The sequence below is a fragment of the Haemaphysalis longicornis genome, unplaced genomic scaffold (genome assembly GCF_048455015.1).
Source record: "Haemaphysalis longicornis isolate Haplotype H1 unplaced genomic scaffold, Haemaphysalis longicornis Haplotype H1 scaffold_3, whole genome shotgun sequence".
Classification (NCBI taxonomy): Eukaryota; Metazoa; Arthropoda; class Arachnida; order Ixodida; family Ixodidae; genus Haemaphysalis; species Haemaphysalis longicornis.
In genome coordinates, this window is record NW_027526335.1 from 151,480,237 (window position 1) to 151,504,647 (window position 24,411).

The following is a 24,411-nucleotide window of genomic DNA, read 5'->3' on the forward strand; positions in this document are numbered from 1 at the left end:
CTTAAGTGGGGGTGTTCCTCCAGCCACACCTGAACATAGTCCTTTAACACACGATTAAACCGTTCCACTTGTCCATTGACTGTGGATGATAAACTGCCGAGAATGTGTGGTGGATACCTGTATTGCGCAAGAATTCTTCAAACTCGACGGATGAAAATGGTGGCCCATGGTCACTCACTATCTCCTTCGGATAGTCTTCACGGCTAAATATACTCCGCAAAAGGGACATGCTCGTCGCTGAAGTGACGTTGGAGGTGAACCCTACTTCTGGCCACTTGCTGAAGTAGTCTACTAAAGTAATGGCAAAACGACAGTCCTGAGGAGCCCTTGCGAAAGGACCAACGATGTTGATGCCTATCTTCTCCCACGGTGCTGAAGGAAATGGTACCGGCTGCATTAGTGACACAACTGGCTGTGCTGATTTATCAACAGACTGACAAACGGCACAAGATTTGATCAGCTGTTCGACGTGCTTGTTCATGCCAGGCCACCAGTATTTTTCTCGGAGTCGTTGCTTTGTACGCGTGATGCCTGGGTATGATTCATGGGCGATATCCAGAAGCCCGTTCACCAACGAAGAAGGTACCGCGAACTGTTCCCCTCGGAGCAGCAGGTCATTCATCACCGACAGTTCGTCCTGAACCATGTAGAAAGGCATTGCTTCTGGAGGCAGCGTCTTGGCTGATGGCCACCTATACGTTGTGCACTGCAACACTTGGCAAAGTACAGAATCCTGCGCAGTTGCGATTACGAATTCCTCGTGAGTTAAACATGAAGAAACAAAGAAAACAGCATCTTCCGGCTCCGGACGGGCTCCATACTTCTCCTGCGGTAACCGGGAAAGGGCATCTGCGACAGTGTTTTCAGTGCCCTTCTTGTATTCTATTTGTGTAGTTGGATAACAGGTCAGGGGAGAGCTCTTCCGGTTTACAAGAAGTGTGGAAGCAGCTTAGTGACTTACCATTTATCTGTAGTTGCAGTGTGTTAATGGCGTCGATGCCCAGGAGATTTGTGCCTTGTGGTACCACGTAGAAAAGGAGTTGAGCATGCCGGTTCCGATACTGGACTGGAGTGGCGGAGCATCCTTGAATGTTGTTTTTTCTGCGTGAAAAATTGAGCAATGTCGCTGATGTTGGCTGGAGTCGTGGTGGAGGTCTCAGTTTGCTGTACGTGTCAGCAGCAAGAATTGAAACTGCAGAACCCGTGTCCACAAGAAAATCGACGGAAGTTTCTTGAACCTGTTCTTGTATGCGCGCTCTGGTGCTCTGTTCCCCGTTAAGTTGCAGTACGCTGAGAGCTGTTGGATCGCGGTGCTCGACTTCTTGAACAGCGAGTGACTTCTTCCTAAGCTTCTCGCTACGACAGACTCTCTCGAAATGGCCTACCTTGCCGCAATTGTTGCAGGTCTTGTTCCTTGCTTTGCAAATACTAGAATTGCCTAAGTGTTTCGCAGAGCTGCAGCGAAAGCAAGTCCTACTATTTTGTCTCGACGAGGCACGTTCGGCTAGCCCTGGCGCCAAACGCTTATCCAGTTTTGGCACGTACCCTGCAGGGCTAGCTGATGACAACTCCTTGGAATATTTTGTAGCTTCTTCGATACTTCGAGCAATTGTGAGGGCCCTGTCCAACGTCAATGAGGAGCCTTCCAAAAGTAGCCGCTCCCGGGGTGTTACGGGGTTGCTCGTCTTGGCGACGAGTTGGTCGCGTATGAACTCGTCGGCCCTGTCATTAAAGGCGCAGGAAAGTGAAAGTTCCTGCACAGAAGAAACGAACATGACCGCGGTCTCACCCGGCAACTAAACGCGTTGACCAAACCGCTGGCGTTCAATGACAACGTTAGCACTTGCTGCGTAGTAGGCCTCGAGCGTCTGTAGAGCAGTCTTGAATTCGTCATCGCCCTCCGTAAGTTGCTTCTCTGGTAGCGTGTAGTAGATTCGTTGTCCCTCGACCCCCAGGCAATGTAGAAGGAGCGCCTTGCGGTGTGCTGGCAGGTACGTGTCGCTTGCCGACGCTACGAGGTAGTTCTCCAACATCCGACACCATTGCGTCCACGGTATGGCGGGCTTTCCCGGTGTCGGTAGAAACGGCGGCGGCGGCGTCAGTGCCATTGAAGATTGCAGTATGCCGTACTTGAGTAGTGACGTGGCGTCCCGCCCGCAGCCGAAAAGGGTTACCTCGTCACCATTATGTTGTATCCGCCGCCCACCGAGTCACCATACGTGGCAGAGAGATGCAGACGCTACCTCGTACCCACGGAAAAGAGGGCATTTATTCTTGTTACATGCTATTTATAATCTGGCTGCGGTTACTGCTGATGATATTGGAAATTGGCCACCTTAGTATCGTGCGCCACCTGGTGGCATGCACAGAACTACATTACACAACACAACACACACTAATTTTGTAGGTTGGGGTGGGGTCGTGCTTCCTAGGTCGCAGTCGATAGAGCTTAAAAACACGTCATAACTTCTAAACTAACGAAAGAGTATGCAGAACCATTCAGGTTGGTTTGCGGGACGTAGAGCGTATAGGAGAAGCCATTGGAAAATGCCTCACCCAATCACGTCTTCAAGACTCATTATTTTAACGAGGCTGTAATTGTAGTACAATGAATTCATGAAGGAGGACAAGATGTGTAGATAATATAATGAGACCTTCTACAGCCGCACTCGCATCAATGCAGCTGTCGCATGTTCAACGCTCACTTCGCTAAGAGATGAGCGGTTGGTACACTCAATGCGCCTATTGCGGGATACACCTGTGTAGAGGTAGGAACCCAGAAGATCCAAGTTGCCCACGGCTTATCGGAACTGAGAAGTATCTAGCTCCTTTTAAGAGCGAAGCGGTCAAGCAAATGTTTAGTGTATGCTGTTCGCAGTTTAAAATACGAAGAAAATGATGAGCGCACGGGAGCGCGTTCCGCGCTGCGACTTCCCAGCAGTTAAAAAGCAAAGCAAATGCCGAGTGCTTGTGCGGGCGTGGCTCGCAGCGACTGCTCAGCGTCGCTAGCGCACTTTTGTCAAGCCAAGCGTACACACTGAGAAAGAAAGACAGATAAAACTATTGTTTTTATGACTGCGGTGGTGGCGGTGCCACATGTCAGCCGCCTCCGTCCAGGCAGCTGCTGGTAGCACTCCGCATGAAGGTCACCATGCCCGTCGATCTTGGTGAATGCAGGCGGCAGCCAGTCACTCGTGAGTGTCTCAAGTGTTTGTGCATTCCTACAGGATATTTTCTTGGTTTAATATGGCGTTGCGGTGCCTTCACTGCCGCGTGGGGGTGGGGAGAGGAGGGGGGCACGTGGTCCCATGTGTTTGGTCGTGTAACCATGCCGGTGTTTGCAGTGTGTCTATTTGTGCTTGTCTGAGTAGTGTCTGTCCTTGTCTGTCCAACAAAGTATGTGGGGGTGGGTATGCCATCCTGTAGTGAAAGTACGGTCACAATTTCATATTACGGGGGGGGGGGGCGGGGTACGGGTACTGGGAATGGTCAGCGGTATCCCGGATGAGTGCTTCACGGGCGAGTTGATTTGCTCATTCGTTCCCTTCTAACCTCATAGGCCAAGTACTCTACTTTTAGCCACAGTAAAAGGACAACCCGCTTAGGAAGATTGGCCAAGATTCGCCAAAAATACTTCAGCGTTCGCCGTAACCGTGGCAACGCTTGCTCGGAAAGAGAAAGACTACAGAGTTTGCCGCAATCGTGGCAAAACTTGCTCGAAACGAAAAAGGCACGTCATAGCGTGCACTCCTCCAAAGTGAGTTTTAATAATTATCACTCCCAAAAAAAGGAAGGAAGCTCACACTTATAATAGCAATGATTGACTAAGGGTCGATGCGGAAGCTAAGAGGAAGAAGTAGGCTGTGCAGCTTCGCAACGTTCAAGTCTTACGCGTTAGGGTGAGCATCCTTCATTTCTTTATTTATTCGCTCGCTACTCAGACACTCGCGCCTTATCTACCTTTTCTTCTTCTTTCCTCTTATGGGCTGTTGCCAATATCGAGAAGGCACATCTTCAAGACAGACGAGCCAGGAACTGTCCATCCGGGTGCTACATCTTACAAACACGAACTATTCTGTAATCGCATCGATAATCATCCAGAATGAATATTGTGTTTTAAATTCATCGCGGACAATTGCCTTCGATGAGCACGACGCCTCCGATTTTAATTGATGCGTTCTTCTTTGATTTGTCCCGAGGGAATGACTACATTAGAAAATAGCATTTGACCACCGTGGGCACAAACAATTCTGTAGTTGCTGTCGGTAATGCAGTTTTAAGGAGAGTTCTTCAACTTTCTGCTCCGAGGGGCGCGCTCATAGAGGTCAGATACAGGACGTCTACGATTAGGTGGCGGTCGCAGAGGCGGACGCAATCTGCATGGGCTCCGCCGATTTTCATTTGATTACGCTGAACCTCCACGCGAGGGCCAGTTCAACAGCAGCACTTGTTTCAACTTGTAATCGTGTACCCCAAGACATTTGCCTAAATTCTGCAAGTGTTTTTGGCAAAATCTGGGACCCTTCCTTTGACCGGGTGTGTTAGGTCCGCTCTATTGCTGCAGGCCTGGCTCAAAAAAGCACAATCGCATAAATTCAGCATTTTAGCTGGCTCGTCCTTCCAACTTTTTTCATTTGTGACAGTCGCCATGTATCCCGGAGCACGGTATCATTGGCTCTAGTGAGCTAGTTGTGAGGAAGTTTGGGCAGTGAGCCCTACCTAGCATTAACTCCTCATGTTTACTTCTGAACTCGCGTCCTCTTTTGAAGTTATCCCCCAGTCAGCGAGAACTGCAGCCATGACTTGCGAAACCACTCGTGGTTCGACACCTTGCAAGCAACAGTTGACAACTCTGTGCATAGTCTTTTGGGCTTGTACTACCAGTCAGAAACGAATGCACCATTTCACAATGATACAATAAGCTCTGGCCTCGTAATCGCGAGCAACCGCCCTCACGGTATGTTTGACATTGTGTTCAGCATGTAGGGGTGAAAATCCAAGGAAAATTGGTCATCCTCATCGGCAACCGTGCGCGCATAAAAAGGAGGCAATAGGTAATATCATCACGGTCAAAACAAGGCAGAAGAGAATGAAGGGATCCGCATTGTGGCAGGACTACCGTTTTCACTTGTGTTTATACTCAACTGAATTTTCCTTTTTCGGGCGTCTATTGTTAATGAATTCTGAGATTGAATTTTTTCCCCAAAAGCCTATGTAGTTTCTCTCCGTAAAGTAGCCATTTCTTGACCAATCCTCCTGAGTGGGTTGGAGCCACCACACTGGTACCAGCACACCGCACATCTAGGTTAGCAGCCAAGCCTTCTGCTCCTTGGCTCACGGTCAGAACAACCGCGTCGTGCGGCTGTCGTCCGGAACGAGGATCCACGTCCCAAACATCTACTATCATGGCACCATTCTCTGCGTCAACTGCTTGCCTGTGCCATCCCTTGACCAGACAAAGTCGATGACTCTCCTTCCAACCACCACAACCAGTCCACATCTACGTCATCAATCGCTACCTCACCCCCTACAAGGAAGCCATTGTACACTGAACGTCTCTGATCACTTAATATCGCCTACCCTACTTCGCGAAGATATTCCTTCACGCATCCCTACTAAAAACCATGCGGCACCGTTTGTCCTGTTTTCGCAGTACGTCGTCCAATAAAGCCGTAAAGGCGTAACCTCCCGCGATAGAACTCTCCTTTACAAATAATAGAATATACACGCAGTAACAGCATCTACAGGTTTATGATTGTTAACACGGCAATTGAAAAAAATGAGAAATCTTGTTGACGTGAGAATTCAGTCAGGATTGAAAAGGGATGTAAAGCAATTTGAGATTACAATTAGCCTGCTAGATTGAAGTTGCAACACGGAGTATAAAGGCACAACGGGCATCTCAAAGAAACCCAATAAAGGATGCTCACAACAAGGAGCTTCCGGAGCTGGACTAGCAGCTAGCAGTTCATAAAACTTGCTTAAGGGAACGGTGGCAGAGGCCCGCTTGTTTATCGCCACTGTAGCTTGCTATACCAGAGTAGACGACATTGGCGAAACGACCCACCAGTCTCAGCTTCCTAGATCAGCCCTCCTAGTCAGTCTATCTCATAAGCCTTCGATATAGGCTCGACCAGGAAAACCAAATGCAGCTTACCGGGAAGCCTTTAGGCCCATAAGGATCTCTTTTTAGATGTAAAAATATTGATCTCTTAATTTAGCAAGAACACTCCAAAAAATGGAGAAGCTAGTTATAGTGAATGCAGATACTAGGTAGTGGTGGTCAGTACCGTCAATGACAAGGGCAAACGAACCTTCAACCAAGGGTCATCATCCGAAACAATACGTCGCTTTTTACTGTTAGCAAAAAAATGGATCTTCCAGAAGTGGTTCCCCTGAGCCTAAATCCCATCGGGCACAGGTGAACCTGGACTTCTGCAAGAGTTCATTAAAATGCGGTAAAGTAGGCACAAGTACAAGAAAAAAAAGCGACAATCTACCAAGGGAATAACAACGTTTAGGACCCCTATGCTACAGGACTGGCATAGATCCGCCTGGAGAAACTTGAGCTTACTCGTCATTCATCCGGCCTTCTCGGAAGGAAGGCATACCAACCGACCAACAGAACTTGCCAGCCGATCAACCTTGCCGCGTATGCCCAGGGCCGACGCTGCGAGCGAGAGCCATCGCACTGGTGTTCAGCAGACAGCACAGCAAAAGAAGAGGGGGGAGCGCATGGCGGAGACCGCGGGCAGGAGGCCTCCTTACGCCTTACACACAAGACCTACACCCACCGCTCCCCACCGACCATCCGCCACGTCCCAGTCATGTAGCTGACATCATCACACATATGGTACGCGCGAGGCGACTGGTCTATGAATGAGGTAGGGCGCGGGCTCCGATACCTTATTGATCACGCAAAGGTACATGCCCTTTGCTAACATTGACCATCTACAACGTCCTTTGTCATTCAGCTACCAAGCCTTGGCTTCACATGGACGTCATCTCCGTCTACGAAGCATCAAACTCCACTAACATCTTCACCGCCATTTTTACTAACCAGAGCCAGATCTCCTTCTACTCTACCATACCATTTGCCACCGCACCAGCCTTAGAGAGTTTATGATTAGGCCTTTTCAATCTCCACCTGTCTCTATTTCTTGTGCATTTTTTGCAAATAGATTTCTGATTATGAGTTTTCTCTTGCGGTTCTTAAGCCGTTGCCGCTTGTTTGAATATACAGTGCATCCATTTGAGCAACTGCGGAGGGATCACGACTCTGAACACGATCCGGCCTTCATTACTCACGACAGTGCCTTTTCTAATGCACAAAGTGGGCCGCGGGTGGTGCGTCTACTTTTTCTATTGACAGTGCCATTTTTGATTCCCTATTTTCGTTCCAAGGTGCTATACAGAAAACAGTTTGCATTACTTCATTCCAGTAGGCCGATGGACAGTCATTCGTCTTCTGGTTGCGTTTGCCATTAGTAATTTTGTACAGATCGCAGCCCAACATTATTGAACGTACCCTACACTTGTTTAGCATCCACCGTGTTAGAAAAAAAGGTTACGGTTATTTAGATTGTTTCGGGCAGTTCTATTGGTAAAATTTACTTGATATTGCTGTTTTACACGGACACCAGTATTCGATGAAATATCTTCGCAGATAATTGTCCACAAGAGGTATCAATGTTCTTTCTCGCTTCACTGTTTTTGAAATTATGTCTAATTATTGTGCTGAACACGTATGTGGGCGTGCTTTTGTTGACTTCTGTGATATGTTGGCGCAACCACGAGCAGTGTCAGCATTGAGCAACGCGAAAAAGTTAACTAATAAGGCCACAAAAGAGGGTGTGCGAGCGACGGCCACAAGCAAAAACATTTTTACGCAGGCCATCGGGGCGACGGCCCCGACGGGCCCTCACTGCCGCTTGCTTCTGGCCGACCAGAAAGAGCCCACAAGCGAGCTACGAGCGACAGCGACGAAGGCCCCCGGATGCACTCTATAGATTTTTTTAGATCGTCGATGTCTCCCACACTACCTCTTTTCTACAGCCACTGAGTTCCGTTTTTCGCCTCACTCGTCACTGTCACTGCATGTGGTTACCGCTTTAGAACCCGAAAATATTTCCGGCACACTGGTGAACTGTTTTCCTCAAAACATTATCACGCTAGCCAACGACATTATTGTGGGGCCAAAAAACATACGGAGAACACAATGGATGCCGCCTTTTGCATTGTTCAACTCATGAGAAAACTCACCAAACAATCAACTCCTACGGGGAGGTATCTGAATTCCTTTTTACCTTGGTTGTGACAAACAGATGTGCAGCCAACCTGTTTGCCGTAGTTAGGCTGAAAAACAGAAAAACAATGTTGCTGCTGAAATTACCCATAGTTAACGACATGATGCAGCCTGGTGAGAAGAGAAATAAACCCGAGCAAAATCTTTACATGTTACGAAATTATCTGAAACGGTGTTCCAAGTAAATAAAGGTTTCAAACTTCCGCTGCTTTCGTTGCCGAAACGTTTCCTCATATAGCAACAATATGTTTCCTCAGTGCTGTGTGTTCTCTAGAGGTAATCTTCCGAACACGCATGTATTCATTAGTGCGGAAGACGCTGCAGAAAATGCTGCTTAGTCCAGCGGTGCTGCCTATGATGGGGCACAGATGTCCGTCCTACTCATATTTTAAATGCCTTACCCGCTGTTATAAGCCACCCCAAATATTTGCCGATAATAGTCTGGCGAATACAAGATCAACGTATCGCGCTAATTGTTAAAAGGAAAGACTGGGGAAAAGAAACCGCCCCCCCCCACTCCTTCTGTCTATGCTGTAGGTACGCAGGGCTCATGATAGTCATTGCAGCGTATATATAATAATGCTCAGTTAAGCCTTTAGATTCTGCGCTTTAAGGAAACGGGATAGAACCGAAATCTATAAAAAACAGTTGAAAAGCCCATAACCGAGATGCAATCCGCAGTTTTCTTTCGATAACTTTACCACAGAGCCGCGCAATTTATTCTGAACTGAGGAATAAGGCTTAGCAACGCCGGATGGTTCCGCATGGTGAGACAATAAGAGACACTACAAAATTATACAAACAAGACGTGAAGAACTTGACGAGAAATTAAAACGTTAAAACTTCGACGATGTTTTCAACAAGAAATTGTTACAACTAACCCGCAAAGCGTACCTGAAAGAAGGCCACAACGCCACGGAGTCGTCCTGCGAATTTTGCTCCGCCCCTCCCAGGGCTTCGTTGAATTGCCTCTCAAAAAGCCGCGCTTCGCCTCCCGTTTTCGGAGAGCTCTGTCACGTCCAAACGTTACCTTCAACAGAAAAAACTCCCCTATTCGGCGCTATACGGGCATATTAAGGGACTTTTAATGGGCTGCGTTTTACTCTTCCTTTTTTGTATGACACGTACGTGTATTAACCGTATAAAGTGTTCTTTATTATGTGTACCCGCTCAACCAATGCATCTAATTTGGAACATCGTCAACTCGCTTTCTGTAAGTGCATCTCATAAGGCCATTTGCGGCTGTTGGCTTAGCGAAAGACGTCACGGTGTCCAAACTGGCTGAACAATTTGTGAACGCATGCACTTCGACATTGTACGAGGGTCTCTATTACCCGTCACCGCTTTGTCCGCGTCAGCTTTGGATGCTTCTTTTATGTTTAAAGTGTTCATGACTGCATCTGGCACCTGGTAGAGAGGCTGTGCACCAGGCTCGGGTGGATTCAGCAATCAACACTATTACGACTTGCTGTCACTACGCAAGACAGGTCTCCATATCTCCTTTGACCATATCCGGTAGTCGGATGTCGTTTTTTTTTTCTCTTTGAAACTCACCTAGGTCATACGTGTCGCCTGTTCCTCACCCTGGAAGAGTCCAAAAGGCCAAAGTGCGCTGTTTTTTAGGTACGCCTTGTTTTCTTGCATTATATCTATCATAATGCACCTAGCAGATACTTATCCTTGAATAGCGGTAATGAAACAATTTGGCAAAAGGGTGGCAAATGCGTATCGTGACCAGTTGGGCCAGAGCGCCGTGCACAAATTCGCTGCCCCTGGTGACGCGCCGACGATGGGGCCGAATCGCGCTTCCGTCAAACTACCTGCGACAGCCGTGCCCCATCTTGAAGGGGAACGGCGCCGTAGAGTTGCCTTCCGGTTCCCAGTCGCGGCACCTCGGCTGACGCAATCGCTTCGCCTCCATTCGTCGGATTCAAACTGCGCCCAGTGAGAGTTCTGATTGGAGGGATTCGAATTGCTCGCGGTTTCAACGGACTCCCGATGGTAGAAAACCAGTCCGGATGAAGCGGCGAGCACTGCATCTTTACGGAAGCATCGAGTTGAGACGTGGTGTCGCCGAGCCATGTAACGCTCTTGTTACACTTGTACATACTGTATATAAAAGCTGTTTCAACTCTTCGTCGGCTCGAGAACTTCATCGATCTGCTCGGCACGGCTTCGATGGCGGACTGAGCAAGGCATCATCGCAACAGTGGTGACTGAGCTGGGATGGCCGGGTCCCACAAGCTTTCAACAATGAAAACTTTCTACCCTCGGTGGCGAAAAACCGAATCGCCGCCATATTCGTATAAGAGTCTCTCAGGTAATCTCCACGGTCCTGACTTGACAGCAAGAAGTATCATAGGCAGCCACATCGACGGTGCCATATTCACGGTGCACCTGTAGGACACTTCCTCGAGACACGTTGAAATTTTTCGATGCCTCAGTTAATCAGCACTGAGGGGCAAGCGTAGCGCAGCGGCGTACGCACTACCACTTGCGCAGGTGAAATGGCGCCCGCCGCTCTAGCTCTAGCCGTGCAGCCCCAGAGGGCCGCACAGCCGCACGCCGGTCCATGCGGCGTTAGGCCCTTGTTGCTGACTAAGCGAGCTATCTGCGTGCCGATCCTGCGCGAGGCCAGCAAGCAGAGTAAAAGAAAACGGCTTTCCCGTACGAAGTTAGTGTAAGCCGCTAAATTTCTAGTTCGTGGGTACGCGCGTACCATCACAGTCAAAAAAGTACTGTCTACACCCCGCCTCCAATAATTGGGCTGTCAAGGGTGCCCCAAAGAACATTACGTTTTGGTCTTGACGTAGGCCAAAGTTCTCAATGGCAACTTCAGGCAGCCGGACCATCAACCGTTTCTTAGTTCAAAAAAATAGAAAAATGTGTTGTTACTCTGTTAAGTGCTTCAGGTTGATATTAGGTCGATTTGCCTTCACGGTGTACAAAATGCGTTCAGAGACCCCTGCCGGCCAGTTGTGCTGTATCCCAGACAACTAAATGCAGACGTCTTCACCCAGCACAGATGTTTTTGCTGATCGCCTAAATCGTTTTACTGCTTCTGGTAGCAGGGTTAAAGTCCCGCTGAAACGCACAGGGAGGAGAAAAACACCCTGATTTACAACCCATGATACGCTTACTACCTCCCTCGGTAAACTCTCCTACCATGCTTCTGTGAGCCGGGGTGTACCAAAGCTGTAAACAATGCGCAGTAGGCTCCCTCACCGCGCCATTTATTGTAGTATATTGCCGCGAAACCATGTATGCGTTTGTTTGTTTATTTATTGTTTGTTTTTACTGCCCGGATACGCCCGGCTCGTTTACCTGTGTCAAGCGAAGAGCGTCTTGCATTCTTTATTTTTATGCCGCACGGGCTATCTCATTCATATAAGCAGACTGTTTCGTGTTAACGTCACTAGCCCAGAATACTCTTCTCTGATCTACAATGTTCTGGATGTAAATCGACGGATCCAGAAACACTCGCGCCGAAAGATAGCTGAAAGCGCCTGCAGAGCATACGCCACAGCATTCCGATCGTCGACGCTCGCCCACACACGTGACTTTGTTGACTGCTGCTTCGCCGCCTGTGTATTCTTTGAGTTGTTAGGGGAGCACAAGTTCGCTCCAATAAACCTGTTTTCCTTCAAGACAACTACGTCATCTCTGGCTTCGTTACATCTGGTGGAGGTGCTGGGTACGCACCCTTTATGACGACCTCTGGAAGCCGCCTGCCCAGTCCAACTAAAGCCAGCCTCCGACTGCAAGGATTGCCCCCCGAGTTCGGCCTCCTGCCAGAAAGACCCAAGACAACGACTGCTGCAACCACCACCATGGTGCAAGAACCAACGTCGCCAATCCTGCTGCAGCAGCCCCGAGAACCGTCAACATTCAGAGGAGCCACCGCTGAAGACCCGGAGCAATGGTTGGAGAAGCTGGAGCGCACGCGGATCTTCAACAGGTGGGACGATGAAGAAATCTTCCGGCATGTTTTCTTTTACTTGGAGGATGCAGCTCAAACTTGCTACGAGAACCACAAGAGCGCCTTGACCGAATGGACGCAATTCAAAAGCGAGTTTTGTAAGACCTTCACGACCGTAAGGAGAAAAGAACGAGCTGCGCTTTTACTGGAAACTCGTAACGCAACACCCGAACGAAGGAGTCGTATTCTTCATTGAGGAAATGAAGCGACTATTTCGTCACACGGACCCGGATATGACGGAAGAAAAGAAACTCAGGTTTCTGAAGCGAGGAGTAAAGCAAGAACTTTTTGCTTGCCTTGTCCGCAACCCCCCAAATCGGTGGCCGAATTCGCGTCCGAGGCGGCCGCCATGGAGAAGACGTTGGAAATTCGCACGAAGCAGTGCGACCGTCCCATCAATGCGCTAGTTGCAAACTCGATCGATGCCGGGGCTCTTAGCTCTGACACACTACGTGAGATAATCCGCGCTGTCATCAGGGAAGAACTGCGGAAACTCTTCCCAGCTACGCCGCAACCCAAAGTCACCTCTATGAGTCACGTGATCCGGGAAGGAATTCAACTCGCTTTGGGAACTTCTACGCCTTTCGAAGTACCACGTGAGCCTTAACCTATGGCCTACTCCGCGGCTGTTCGATGACCCCGCCGTGCTCCAACCCGTAATCAAGAAGTCCCGCCGTACCGCCGTCCACTGTCACCCGCCCGACCATCTGCAGGCCAAAACCAGGCAGAGGGACGTATGGCGAACCGCCGATAATCGTCCGCTGTGCTGCCACTGCGGAGAGGCCAATCACATCTATCGTCGCTGCCCGTAGAGGAGACTCGGACTGCGTGGTTTCTCCGTCGACGCCCCACGCCCCCGACCCAGCCAGTGCCCTACTGATATCGACGAATACCTGTCCAACACCAACCGAGGACCATCCCGCTTCAACCGATCGCCATCGCCCTACCCATACCAGTCGCCCAACCGCCGTAGCAATGCTGATTTTGCACGTGGAAGGTCCCCCAGCCCACGCGGGGGAAACTAAACGCAGCAACGTCTGGAAGTAAAGTTGCATGATCGCGGAAAACTCAAAACCGTCCAACGACGCAACGACTCGCGGAAGACGATGATTCCCGACATGCCCTCGGCCCGACGACCCGATCTAACCCGGACGCGACTCCCGAACACGACGAAAACCACATGGCGCGACGCGTACCCGACTTGAACGAACCTTCCGCTGAGAAGACGACGACAACGACGCACAGTGCCCGACCGTCAACACGCGCAAGCCGAGATACGACGCCACGACGCACCCGGAACTCGAAGAAAGCAGCATCGGACGTTCAACTGTCAATCGACGGCTTTGAAGTAGTCACCCTCATAGACACGCGAGCCGACTACTCAGTCATGAGCGGACCATTTGCGTCTAAGCTGAAGAAAGTTATGACCAGATGGGACGGTCCGTACATTCGCACAGCAGGAGGCCACCTCGTGACGCCTAGTGAAACGTGCACATCGCGCGTCACCATAGACTGCACAACGTACTCTACGGCGTTCGTCATTTTGCCTAACTGCTACCGTGACGTAATTCTCAGAATGGACTTTTTGACGGACAACGGTGAAATAATTGATCTACAGGCATAGTCTATAACATTTTCCTCCGATCACTGCATGACGCCGGAACCCAACCCCGAAAACCGTGCTGCTATCAGGATCGCCGACGATCCTGTCACCCTGCCACCCCAAACAAGCTTGATGATCAGCGTATACTGTGAAGATGCGGTTCCTGACATCGACGCATTCGTAGAGAGTGACCAAAGATTGCTCCTCGACCGCGGTGTCTCTGTCGCAAGAGTCATTGCGCGCTTAAAGCAACGCAAATCCCAAGTTTTGGTCTATAATTTCAGCGGGGATTACCAGCATTTAAACAGGGGCGCTGCAATTGCGTATCTCGTAGAAACGCAAGAAGCAAGTGACGTAATCGCGATTGCAGACTTTGAACGCGCACCCGAAGATACCTTCAAGCTTCCGAATCACTTTGACGTGAATCCGCCGTTACCGCAAGAACAGCGGAAGAAATTATTGGATTTGCTGCGTCGCTACAGCGAGTGTTTTTCGTCGAACTCAAAACTACGTCAGACACCGCTAGCGAAGGACCGAATAATAACCCAAGATGGAGCCCGACCTACCCGACAGTCACCGCACCGCGTCTCTTCACACGAGCGGAAAGCCATCCGGACCCAAGTCGACGACATGCTCAGCGACGACATTATACAGTCATCGAAAAGCCCCTGGGTTGCGCCGGTCGTACTGGTGAAGAAAAAAGACGGCATATTAAGGTTTTGCGTTGACTACCGGCGACTGAACAAAATCACCAAAAAGGACGTGCACCCCCTGTCACGAATCGACGACACCCTCGACCACCCCTGCCATGCGAAGTACTTCTCATTGATGGATCTGAAGACCGGGTACTGGCAAATTGAGGTGGACGAGAGAGATCGAGAGAAGACCGCATTTGTAACCCCGGACGGGTTATACGAGTTCAACATGATGCCGTTTGGGCTTCCCTCGGCGAAAGCAACGTTTCAAAGAGTCATGGACACTGTGGAAGCTGACTTAAAGTGGCAATCCTGCCTGGTATACCTCGACGACGTTGTGGTATTCGCCCGGACTTTCGACGAACACATTGCAAGGTTGGAGTCTGTACTCGAGGCCATTCGCACGTCGGGGTTAACGCTGAAGCCTGAAAAGTGCCATTTCGCAGTACGGGGAGCTCAAGTTTCTGTGCCACGTCATCAACGCCGCGGGAGTCCTGCCTGACCCGGCGAAAACATCAGCCATAGCGAACTTCCCAAGGCTGAAAGACAAGAAGGGCGTGCGAAGATTTCTCGGACTGTGCGCATACTACCGGCGCTTCGTCGCAAACTTCGCACGCATTGCAGAGCCACTCACACGCTTTACGAAAGATAGCACCCCTTTCAGCTGGGAAAACGACCAAGAAAAAGCATTCTGCGAGCTGCAAAAACGCCTGCAAAGCCCGCCCGTGCTCGCTCATTTCGATGAAAACGCCGAAACGGAAATGCACCCGGACGCCAGTGATATAGGCTTGGGTGCCGTCCTCATCCATAAACAAAGCGGTTGCGAAGAGGTAATCGACTATTCCAGCCGTGGTCTGTCGAAGGAGGAGAAAAAGTACTCTGCCTCTGAGAAAGAGTGCCTCGCAATTACATGGGCGATTTCAAAATTTCGCCCATACGTGTATGGAAGACCATTCAAGGTTGTGACAGGCCACCACGCGCCCTGTTGGCTCGCCAATTTGAAAGACCCCTCTGGCCGTCTTGCGCGGTGGAGCTTGCGCCTGCAGGAGTTCGACGCTGCAGTCGTCTATAAATCCGGCAGGAAACACTCCGACGCCGACTGCCTGTCGCGCGCCACCGTCGACTCACCACCACAAGACTCTGACGAAGACAGCGCGTTCTTCGGAATCGTGACGGAGAGCGACCTAGCCGCCCAGCAGCGTGCCGACCCCGACTTACGCTTTATAATCGACTACCTCGAGAGATGCAACGTCGCCGTTCCTAGGACTTTCAAACGCAGCTTCAAACTCAGGCATTCAGCCTGAGAACCTCCGTCCTCTTGAAGAAGAATTTCAGCCCCGGAACAAGAACGAATTGCCTTCTTGTCATCCCCGCAGACCTTCGTAACGAAATTTTGGAAGCGTGCCACGACGACCCGTCTCCCGGACACCTCGGGACAGCCCGCGCAATTGGAAAAATCAAGGCGAAGTACTACTGACCCCGCCTTACATCCGACGTCACCCACTACGTCCGGAGCTGCCGTGACTGCCAGCGACAGGAAACGCCACCGACGAGACCCGCCGGACTTCTGCAGCCGATCGCCGTCCCATCAATGCCCTTCTAACAGATTGGAATGAACCTACTGGGCCCGTTCCTGACGTCGCGATTTGAGAAGAAATGGATTGTCGTAGCAACAGACTACATGACGCGCTACGCAGAGACCACCGCTCTTCCCAGGGGGACTGCACAGGAAGTCGCAAAGTTCTTTATAAGCCAATTTGTGCTGCGACGTGGAGCCCCGAAAGTCCTAATCACGGACCGTGGAACGGCCTTTACTGCGGAGCTGATGCAAGGAATATTACGCCACAGCAACACGGATCACAGAAGAACGACGGCGTACCACCCCCAAACGAACGGACTAACCGAACGTTTGAACAAGACAATTGCAGATATGCTGTCAATGTACGTTGACGTTGAACCTAAGACTTGGGACAAAGTGCTCCCGTATTTCACGTTTGCCTACAACACGGCTATCCAGGAGATTACGCAGATGACGCCATTCGAGCTTGTCTACGGAAGACGGCCGACTACGATGCTTGACGCCATGGCTCCGCATGTAGAAGACGACGGCCTCAACCCCGACGTCCAGGGATACCTTCAGCGTGCGGAAGAGGCCCGCCAGCTTGCTCGAGTTCGTAGAACGGACCAGCAGCTCGTGGATGCCGGGCGCTACAACGTCCGACGCCGAGATGCCGAGTACCACCCAGGGGATCGTGTTTGGGTTTGGACTCCCATCCGACGACGCGGACTTAGTGAGAAGCTTCTGCGGCGGTATTTCGGACCCTACCATATTCTACGACGTGTCGGCCAACTTATCTACGAGGTGATCCCCGATGGTGATTCCGGAACATCACGACGACGCACGCGGCCCGAAGTCGTCCATGTGGTTCGCTCGAAAACCTACTATGCAAGATGGCGGACTTTTTTTTGTTTCTTCGGACTGTCTTTTGTTTTATCATCGGATCGATGAACTCTTAGAGGGGGGGTAATGCCGCGAAACCATGTATGCGTTTCTTTGTTTATTTATTGTTTGTTTTTACTGCCCGGATACACCCGGCTTTATTATCTGTGTCAAGCGAAGCGTGTCTTGCATTCTTTATTTTTATGCCGCACGGGCTATCTCATTCAGATAAGCAGACTGTTTTGTGTTAACGTCACTAGCCGCGAATAATCTTCTCTGATCAACGATGTTCTAGATGTAAATCGACGGTTCCAGAAACACTCGCGCCGAAAGATAAAAGCCTGAAGAGCACACGCCACAGCATTCGGATCGTCGACGCTCGCCCGCACACGTCACTTTGTTGACTGCTGCTTCGCCGCCTGTGTATTCTTTGAGTTGTAAAGGGAGCAGAAGTTCGCTCCAATAAACATGGTTTCCTTCAAGACAACTACGTCATCTCTGGCTTCGTGACAATATCCACTATCTTTCTTTCAGAACGCAGTCGTAAGCGTTAGAAACGTCAAAATACCTAGCCACAGTTGACAGCCATGCGCTTGGTTATGTAGACGTCGCTGATAGGCCGTGAACGCCTTTCTAAATTTTTAGTTTTGCCGCAAGACAGTCAAGGAGGGGTAGACGTTTAAAATTCTGCAGCTGACAGGTTTACCTATCACGAACCACCCCCCTCTCCCACAGGCTCACAAGATATAATATAACAGAAATAGTCCCGAATGAACGTATTGCATTTGATCTTTTCCGGTCATAAGAAATGCCAACACCAAGCGAGTTTTAAGGAGAACGAAATGACACACGTTACCAAATGTGGTTGACGTCCATAGGGATGTCTGTCATTCATCCTGTCGGCACGTCGAATTGTAGTTAGTCATCATCGTCATAAGCTATATGTTTCTCTCTGTACAGGGCACAAAACAATACGAATGTGGATGGAAGGAAAACAGGTACCCTTTACGGCTTCAGCATTTCTTACGCCGATTGAATGCAATTTGCTGACTGCTGATTTCACCAGAGCCTGGTACACAGCATCTCCGCAAGATGCTTGGTGCGGTCAACGCAACACTGTAAACGTGAAAGAAGCCTCCAACGCCGGTGCGGACGAAGACAGCGACGGGCAAGAGAGGCTCTCCTACATTGTCGTAGTGCCTGCGTGTACCAACTCCTCAGCAATTTGGGACATTGTGACGCGTTTTGCTAAACCCACAGCCGCAAATGTCGTATAAAATGCACTTACGAGAAAGCGATGTGATAGATTTAACGCGCCGACGCAGCGCAGGTGATAAGGCTCGCGATGTGGAGGGCCCCGGATTAAATTTGACCACCTCGGGATCTTTAACGACCGCTGAAATTATGTACACGCGGGCGTTTTTTTTTTTCGCCTCCATCATAAAAGCGGCCGCCATGGCCCAGAATCGAACCCGCGTCCTCGTGCTCAGCAGCACAATGCTTTAGCCACTGAGCCCCCGCAGCGGGTAAAAGAAAGCGAGTTGACGTAGTTCTCAAGTTGATCCACTGGTTGAGTGCGTACACATAATGAAGACACCTTTATACGCTTATAAACACATGAACTTATTACATAAAAGGAAGAGTAATACGCAACCCATTTAAAGCGCCTTATTTTCTTCGTATAGCTCCGAGTATCGGAGTTTCATATGTTGAAAGTAACGCTTGGAGCGACGAAGCTCTCCTAAAACGCGAGGTCCGAACTTTTAAGAGGCAAGACGACGTAGCTCTGCGAAGCGCGGAGTAAAACTCGCAGCAGCGCTACGTGGCGTTGAGGCCTTTTTTAGGTGAGTTTTTCGGGTTAGTTGTAACTGTTTCTTAACGAAAACGTATTCGCATTCGTCGAGGTTAAATGTCTTAATTTCTCGTGACGTTCTCATCGCGTTGTTTGTGTGATTTTTTTTTGTATCTCTCCTGCACTCACCGCGCTGAACCATAAGGCATTGATAAGCCTAAGCCGGCTGTGCAGAATAAATTGCGCTGTTCTGTGGTGAATGCGGTTGTAGTTATTGCTGGTGGTAAGGTTATCCGTTCAGGAAAATGTCTGTCGCAGTAAAGAGCAACAAAAAAGACTTCTATGTCAACCATGGTTTGCCGAGCAGCAGCCCGGTGCTCTACCAACTGTGCCATCTCCGAATGTTGAAAGAGTGGAAAAAAAGTTCTTGTGGTAGTTGCTCCATACTTTTTAGCATAGACACACTCAGGGGTTCGCCCTGAATAGGCAGTTTTGAGGTACAATTAGGGCGCTTTCCAGGTTAAAAAAGTATGAATTGGAAACATAAATGGCTCAGAATAGTGTTTCCTGAGTTACAGAGGACCATGATGGCACGTGAGTAGAACAGTCGCCGACCAGCGAAGTTATGGCGTGTGCCACTTTCCTTGCTCACATAATTCGCACCGTTATAAGAGGAAGAATCTAAGGGGAAGAAGGAGACCAAAATAGTAGCAGAAAAGAATCCGGTCGAAAAATCGATGACAAAGACAAAAAAAATCCAAGTGAAGAGCGAGAAGGAAAAACATTAGTGCCCTTCCACTCTGTGAAAACGGATGACCTGCGAAGCTGAATATCTCCACAGAGGGCATGAAAAGAAACACGTTTGCTTGTAATTTACGTGAGAATACTTCCTCGGCCATTACCCTAATCAAATTTTAAAAGATCTGGGCGTTATTCTAGTAGGATAATGTAGAGCTTTCTCTTTACCTGCCGCGTCATAGGCGTCTTACTCGGTGCAACACGCCAACCCAATCCACTCTATCTCTGAAGACACCAGACCGGTCGCATTGGGTTGTTCGAAGGCCCCGTTGAAACATCATTTCAACACAACGAGCCTGTCATCAGTATGGGAATGACACCTTTAGCGGCGTGTGCCCACCGTTCCCCCTCCCTCCACTCCCGGGAGGGAAATCTTACTGCCGGCCTGCTCGTGGCCCCCCCCCTGCCGGCGGACTGGGCTGTGTCGGTCGGTTTCGGCTGTCCTGCTTTGGTCCGTCGCAATGGCAGGAGTCAGTGGTGTGCCAGGCCCACTGTATTGGGTATTCAACGCCCATGGGAGCTTAAAGCAACTCCCAGGCACTCTGAAGGCAAGTGCCTTCCAAGAACACCAATGCGTGATTCGGACGCAGGCCCGGACAGCCTGGGTGGCTACCGAGGTTGGTGCTTGGAATGGTAATTCGAACAAAATTTGCGGTCGCAAATTTCTGTGGATCAACTATGATTCTCTTTGGCCGGGGGTGGTAACGCGCCCCTGTATTCCAGTGTGGTGGAGGCCGGGGGGTTAATGTTGCGAAGTGCAACTGCACCAAGCGGTACAGTTCGTGTTATAGTGGCGCACGGTTGCTGAAGCAATGTGAGCGCTGCTATGAGGCCGGGGGAGTGGCGAGCCCCTGTAACCGCAGCTAGGAAGGGGCCTATAAACACGAACCTATCTGCTCGCCGAGGGAGGTGACGAGCCCTTGTAACCCAAGTCACAGGGGTACATGCGGTACAGTTCGTTTTATCGTGCCATGCTGAAGCAGGGGTACACACAATGAGGCCGGGGGTGTAGCGAACCTCTGTAACCAGAGCAGGGAAGGGGCCTTTAATGCGAACTGGTCTGCTGACCGAGGGAACTTGATGAGCCCTTGTAACCTTCAGTCTTGGGGGCGAGTGTGCAGAGCCACAGGGAGTTCCTCAGAGGATCCCTTGTATCCCGAAAGATGGTATTTGTGGAGCAACTATGACTCTCTTGGCTAGGGGAAGTAGCGAGCCCCTGTAATCCAGTGTGGGAGGAGTCCAAAGGCTGGGGGTGGTAACGCGCCCCTGTAATCCAGCGTGAGAGGAAGCCAGCGGGTCAATGTTGCAACGTAATCACTGCGCTCAAGCGGTACAGTTCGCACGTAGTGTTGGCGTACCATTGCTGAAGCAATGGGTAGACCACTACCGAGCCGGGGGCGTGCACACCCCTGTAACCATAACTTGGGGCTCGTTCTGTTGAACTTGCGAACTGGTCTGCAGGCCGGGGGTTGTGACAAACCCTTGTAACCTAATGTCATAGGGGCCAGAGCGTGGAAGTACGGTAATTCCACGAGACCTCCTCGAGGAATCGGGGAGGCCGCACAATCCCTGCCCTGGGAGCGTGCAAAACGGCCGCCACTGCGGAGGTTCCTGGTACAACTGGAATCAGGTCCTACGCGAAGGTCGGGGGGTCGGGTGTCAACCCGGCACTTGGTGATGCGATTGAAGCAGGAAAGCGGATCGAGATCGATCAACGATGACTTTCTTTGGCTGGGGGAAAATGGCGAACCCCTGTAATCCAGCGTGGGAGGAGGCCGGGTAGTCAAGTTGCGAAAATAGCAAGTGCCGCAAGCGTACAGTCGTTGCACTGGGAATACCGAGTAAATTCGGGAAACCGTTGCAGGCCGGGGGACTGGCGACCCTTGTAACCGCAAGCTTTGGCGGGGCCAGCGACCTGATCGCTATAAGTCGGGGGGAGTGACATACCCCTGTAACCGAATGTCATGGGGCCAGATGTTGTACAGTCCGTATGAGGCCGGGGGGGTCGCGCCCCCCTGTAACCTTGCTGTGAGGGGCCTATACATTGATCTTCTCTGGCTGCCACGGGACGTGCTACCACGAGCTACTGGGTGTTCCGCACGGGGAAAACGAGGAAAGGTGCGGTTAGTACACCGACCGGGGAAACTCTCCTGGCTTAGTAACGGCTAGTAGGCCCGGACCGATCTCCTCTGCAGAGCCGCTACACCACGGCAATGCCAAAAGACTCTTGTTTCATTGAGCGAAAGAGTAGGCACAGAGGAGGACATAAGAAAAGGGCTCGCAGACCCATTGGGACCCTTGCGAACGTGTGTTGGCTTGCCAACATGGGTTTCAGTTCACGTTCGCATACAAACTTCTGGTGTCCGGAGACCGTGAAAAGCAGGTGTTGCAAGTACCCGTGTATAGTGGAAAGCTTCACTGGTGATTCATGAGTACCTTGTGCGGGACAGTTGATCGAGGACGTTAGTACGCATCGGCCGCAGAGCTGGGGGTCGGGGGGGGGACCTGGCCGTCGCCACTAAATAGGGTACTTCCTGTCTTCGACAGTTGGGGCCCAGTTATCGGACCCTATGGGTGCGCGGTAACCCGTGGCAGGGACCGCACATTTGGCAATTGGCACTGTCTGATGCCCTCGCTGAGCAATCAGTCTTGGAAGAGAGTCAGACAAAAGGATTGGAGCAAAATTGCTTCCCTCATTCCCACCCTTTTTCCCATAACCCATCCCGATGTCCAAGTTCCCGTTCCCAGCAACCCACCCTATTCGGCTTTTTCCTAGGGGGGACAGGAGGGGTCCCCCCGGGCTCGTCTCCCTGGCGGTGGGTCGCAAGAAAGTCTTTCCCGTTAATTTCTCTCCACCTTCGTGTGGACAAAATTCTCTTTGCCGGTTGGCCCTATTTTTGTACTGTTGCAATTGGGTATAACCGGTTGTATTTCGTGTGGTACCCGGGAGCTATTGAAAGCTCCATTTACTCATGTCCCTCCACTCCCAACCCGTGCACGCATAAACCGGGAACCGGTTCATGCGTTAACCGGTCATGAGTGGGTGCTTAGAAGTGAAAGACACTCTAGAACACGTCGCTCTGAAAGCCGTTTAAGCTGAACAAGTGATATTAGCCCACGTGGGTGTTCCAAGCCGGCCAGGTGCTGTACATCCGGGAGGGATTCACAGCTACTCGACCAGCTGGAACTGGGGGTGGAAACGGTGGCGGCAGTGGCTTTCCGTTGTTTTCACGCTTGTTCACGCCGTTCAGGCTTCTGTTCTGGAGCACGCTTCTTTAGTTTCCGCTAGTTTTCCTCCAAGCAAACGACAAGCTACGTTGTCTTATCATGTTTGATGAGACAACGGATATCACAAACAAATCGCAACCAGCGCTGGTTTTGCGCTACCTGCATATCGCCGTACACCACGAGGGCATCCTTGAATTTAACTCATTGAGAAAGCCATCTGCTGAGCGCTGTGAGCCAATGAATCAAAGTGTCCACGAGCCAACAATTACAAGCAATGATCTGGGGCGCACTGTTTTTACTATCCTACAAACACATGGACTTAATTAAAAACTGTCGGACTTCCGGAAATGGTTGTAGCATTGTGGTATCTGAACCCAAGGAAGTTTTAGCAGAGATTAAAAAATGTTCATGCATGCTCTAAGATGCTCATGCTGCAATCACGCGCTCAATGTGCCACTTTCAGGATCAAATAATGTGCAAGGTATCCCGAATGCTGTCGGTGTGATAATGTGAGTAACCGCCTTCAAAGCTTGTCTAAAAAGGAAGGAAGTTGACAAGCACATTTGGAGGGAAATTCACAGGATTCTGCGAAACCCGATGGGATGAATGCCAAGAAAGTGTTCAGCAGTTCCGCGGCTTTTTCCCGATGGTTGTCGAAACGTTAGATAACATTGCCAATTCGAAGGAACGCCAGAGTTTCTCGAGAGCTGCGACACTTCTCGCTACGATATCTGATAGCCACATCGTTATTGCTTTGGTGGTCCTGACTGGTCTTTTGGCACACACGTATCCGGTCAGCAAGGTGTGTAAAAATTCATCGATGAGGTGAAGACGGCTCACGGTGCTGTACAGGACACGCTGACATTACTGCGGCAAAATTAACGTTTGAGCTAAAGGGGATTTTCTAAAATTTTTAACGAGGCCACCGCACTCGCTGAGGAGAACGGGGTAGATCTTCGCCTGAAACACGCACCGAAAACACAAGCTTCCCAATCCCAAAATATGTCCTGGAATGACGTTACTCCAGACAAATTGTCTACGTGGCCAAGTTGGACAATGTGATCGTGAATATCATCCAAAGATGTTCATCTGAGGCGCTGGATATATTGCAGCTTTTCGTTTGTTGCGTTCTTATAATTTACTGCATGCTAGTTTCACGTCCGAAGCTAGCCTGATGTACAGCAGACTTGCAGTGAAGTACGGCTCAATTACTTTCATGCCATCGACTAATCCTGAACTGGCGTTCTGAGTTGAGTACGACTTATGGATTGCAAAGGGGTGCCGAGAGAATGAATTTGGTCCATGCATACCTTCGACAGCCAGTCAGGTGTTCGGCGCTAGCGACAAGGGCATTTTACGGGCTAAGCACCTCTGGGGTTTGAGCTGTCGGCGTCTTATGTCGTCGTATTCTTATGCGGTCACGAAACACTGGGACATTCGTTTTGAAACGCATCGTAATGCAATGATTCACATGAATTATCTGTTTGTTTGAGCTAAGAAATTTATTTGAAATGTGTATTTGCGCATTGTATACACCTTCATTTTATGCTTAGCCGATTCTATGTTTGTCC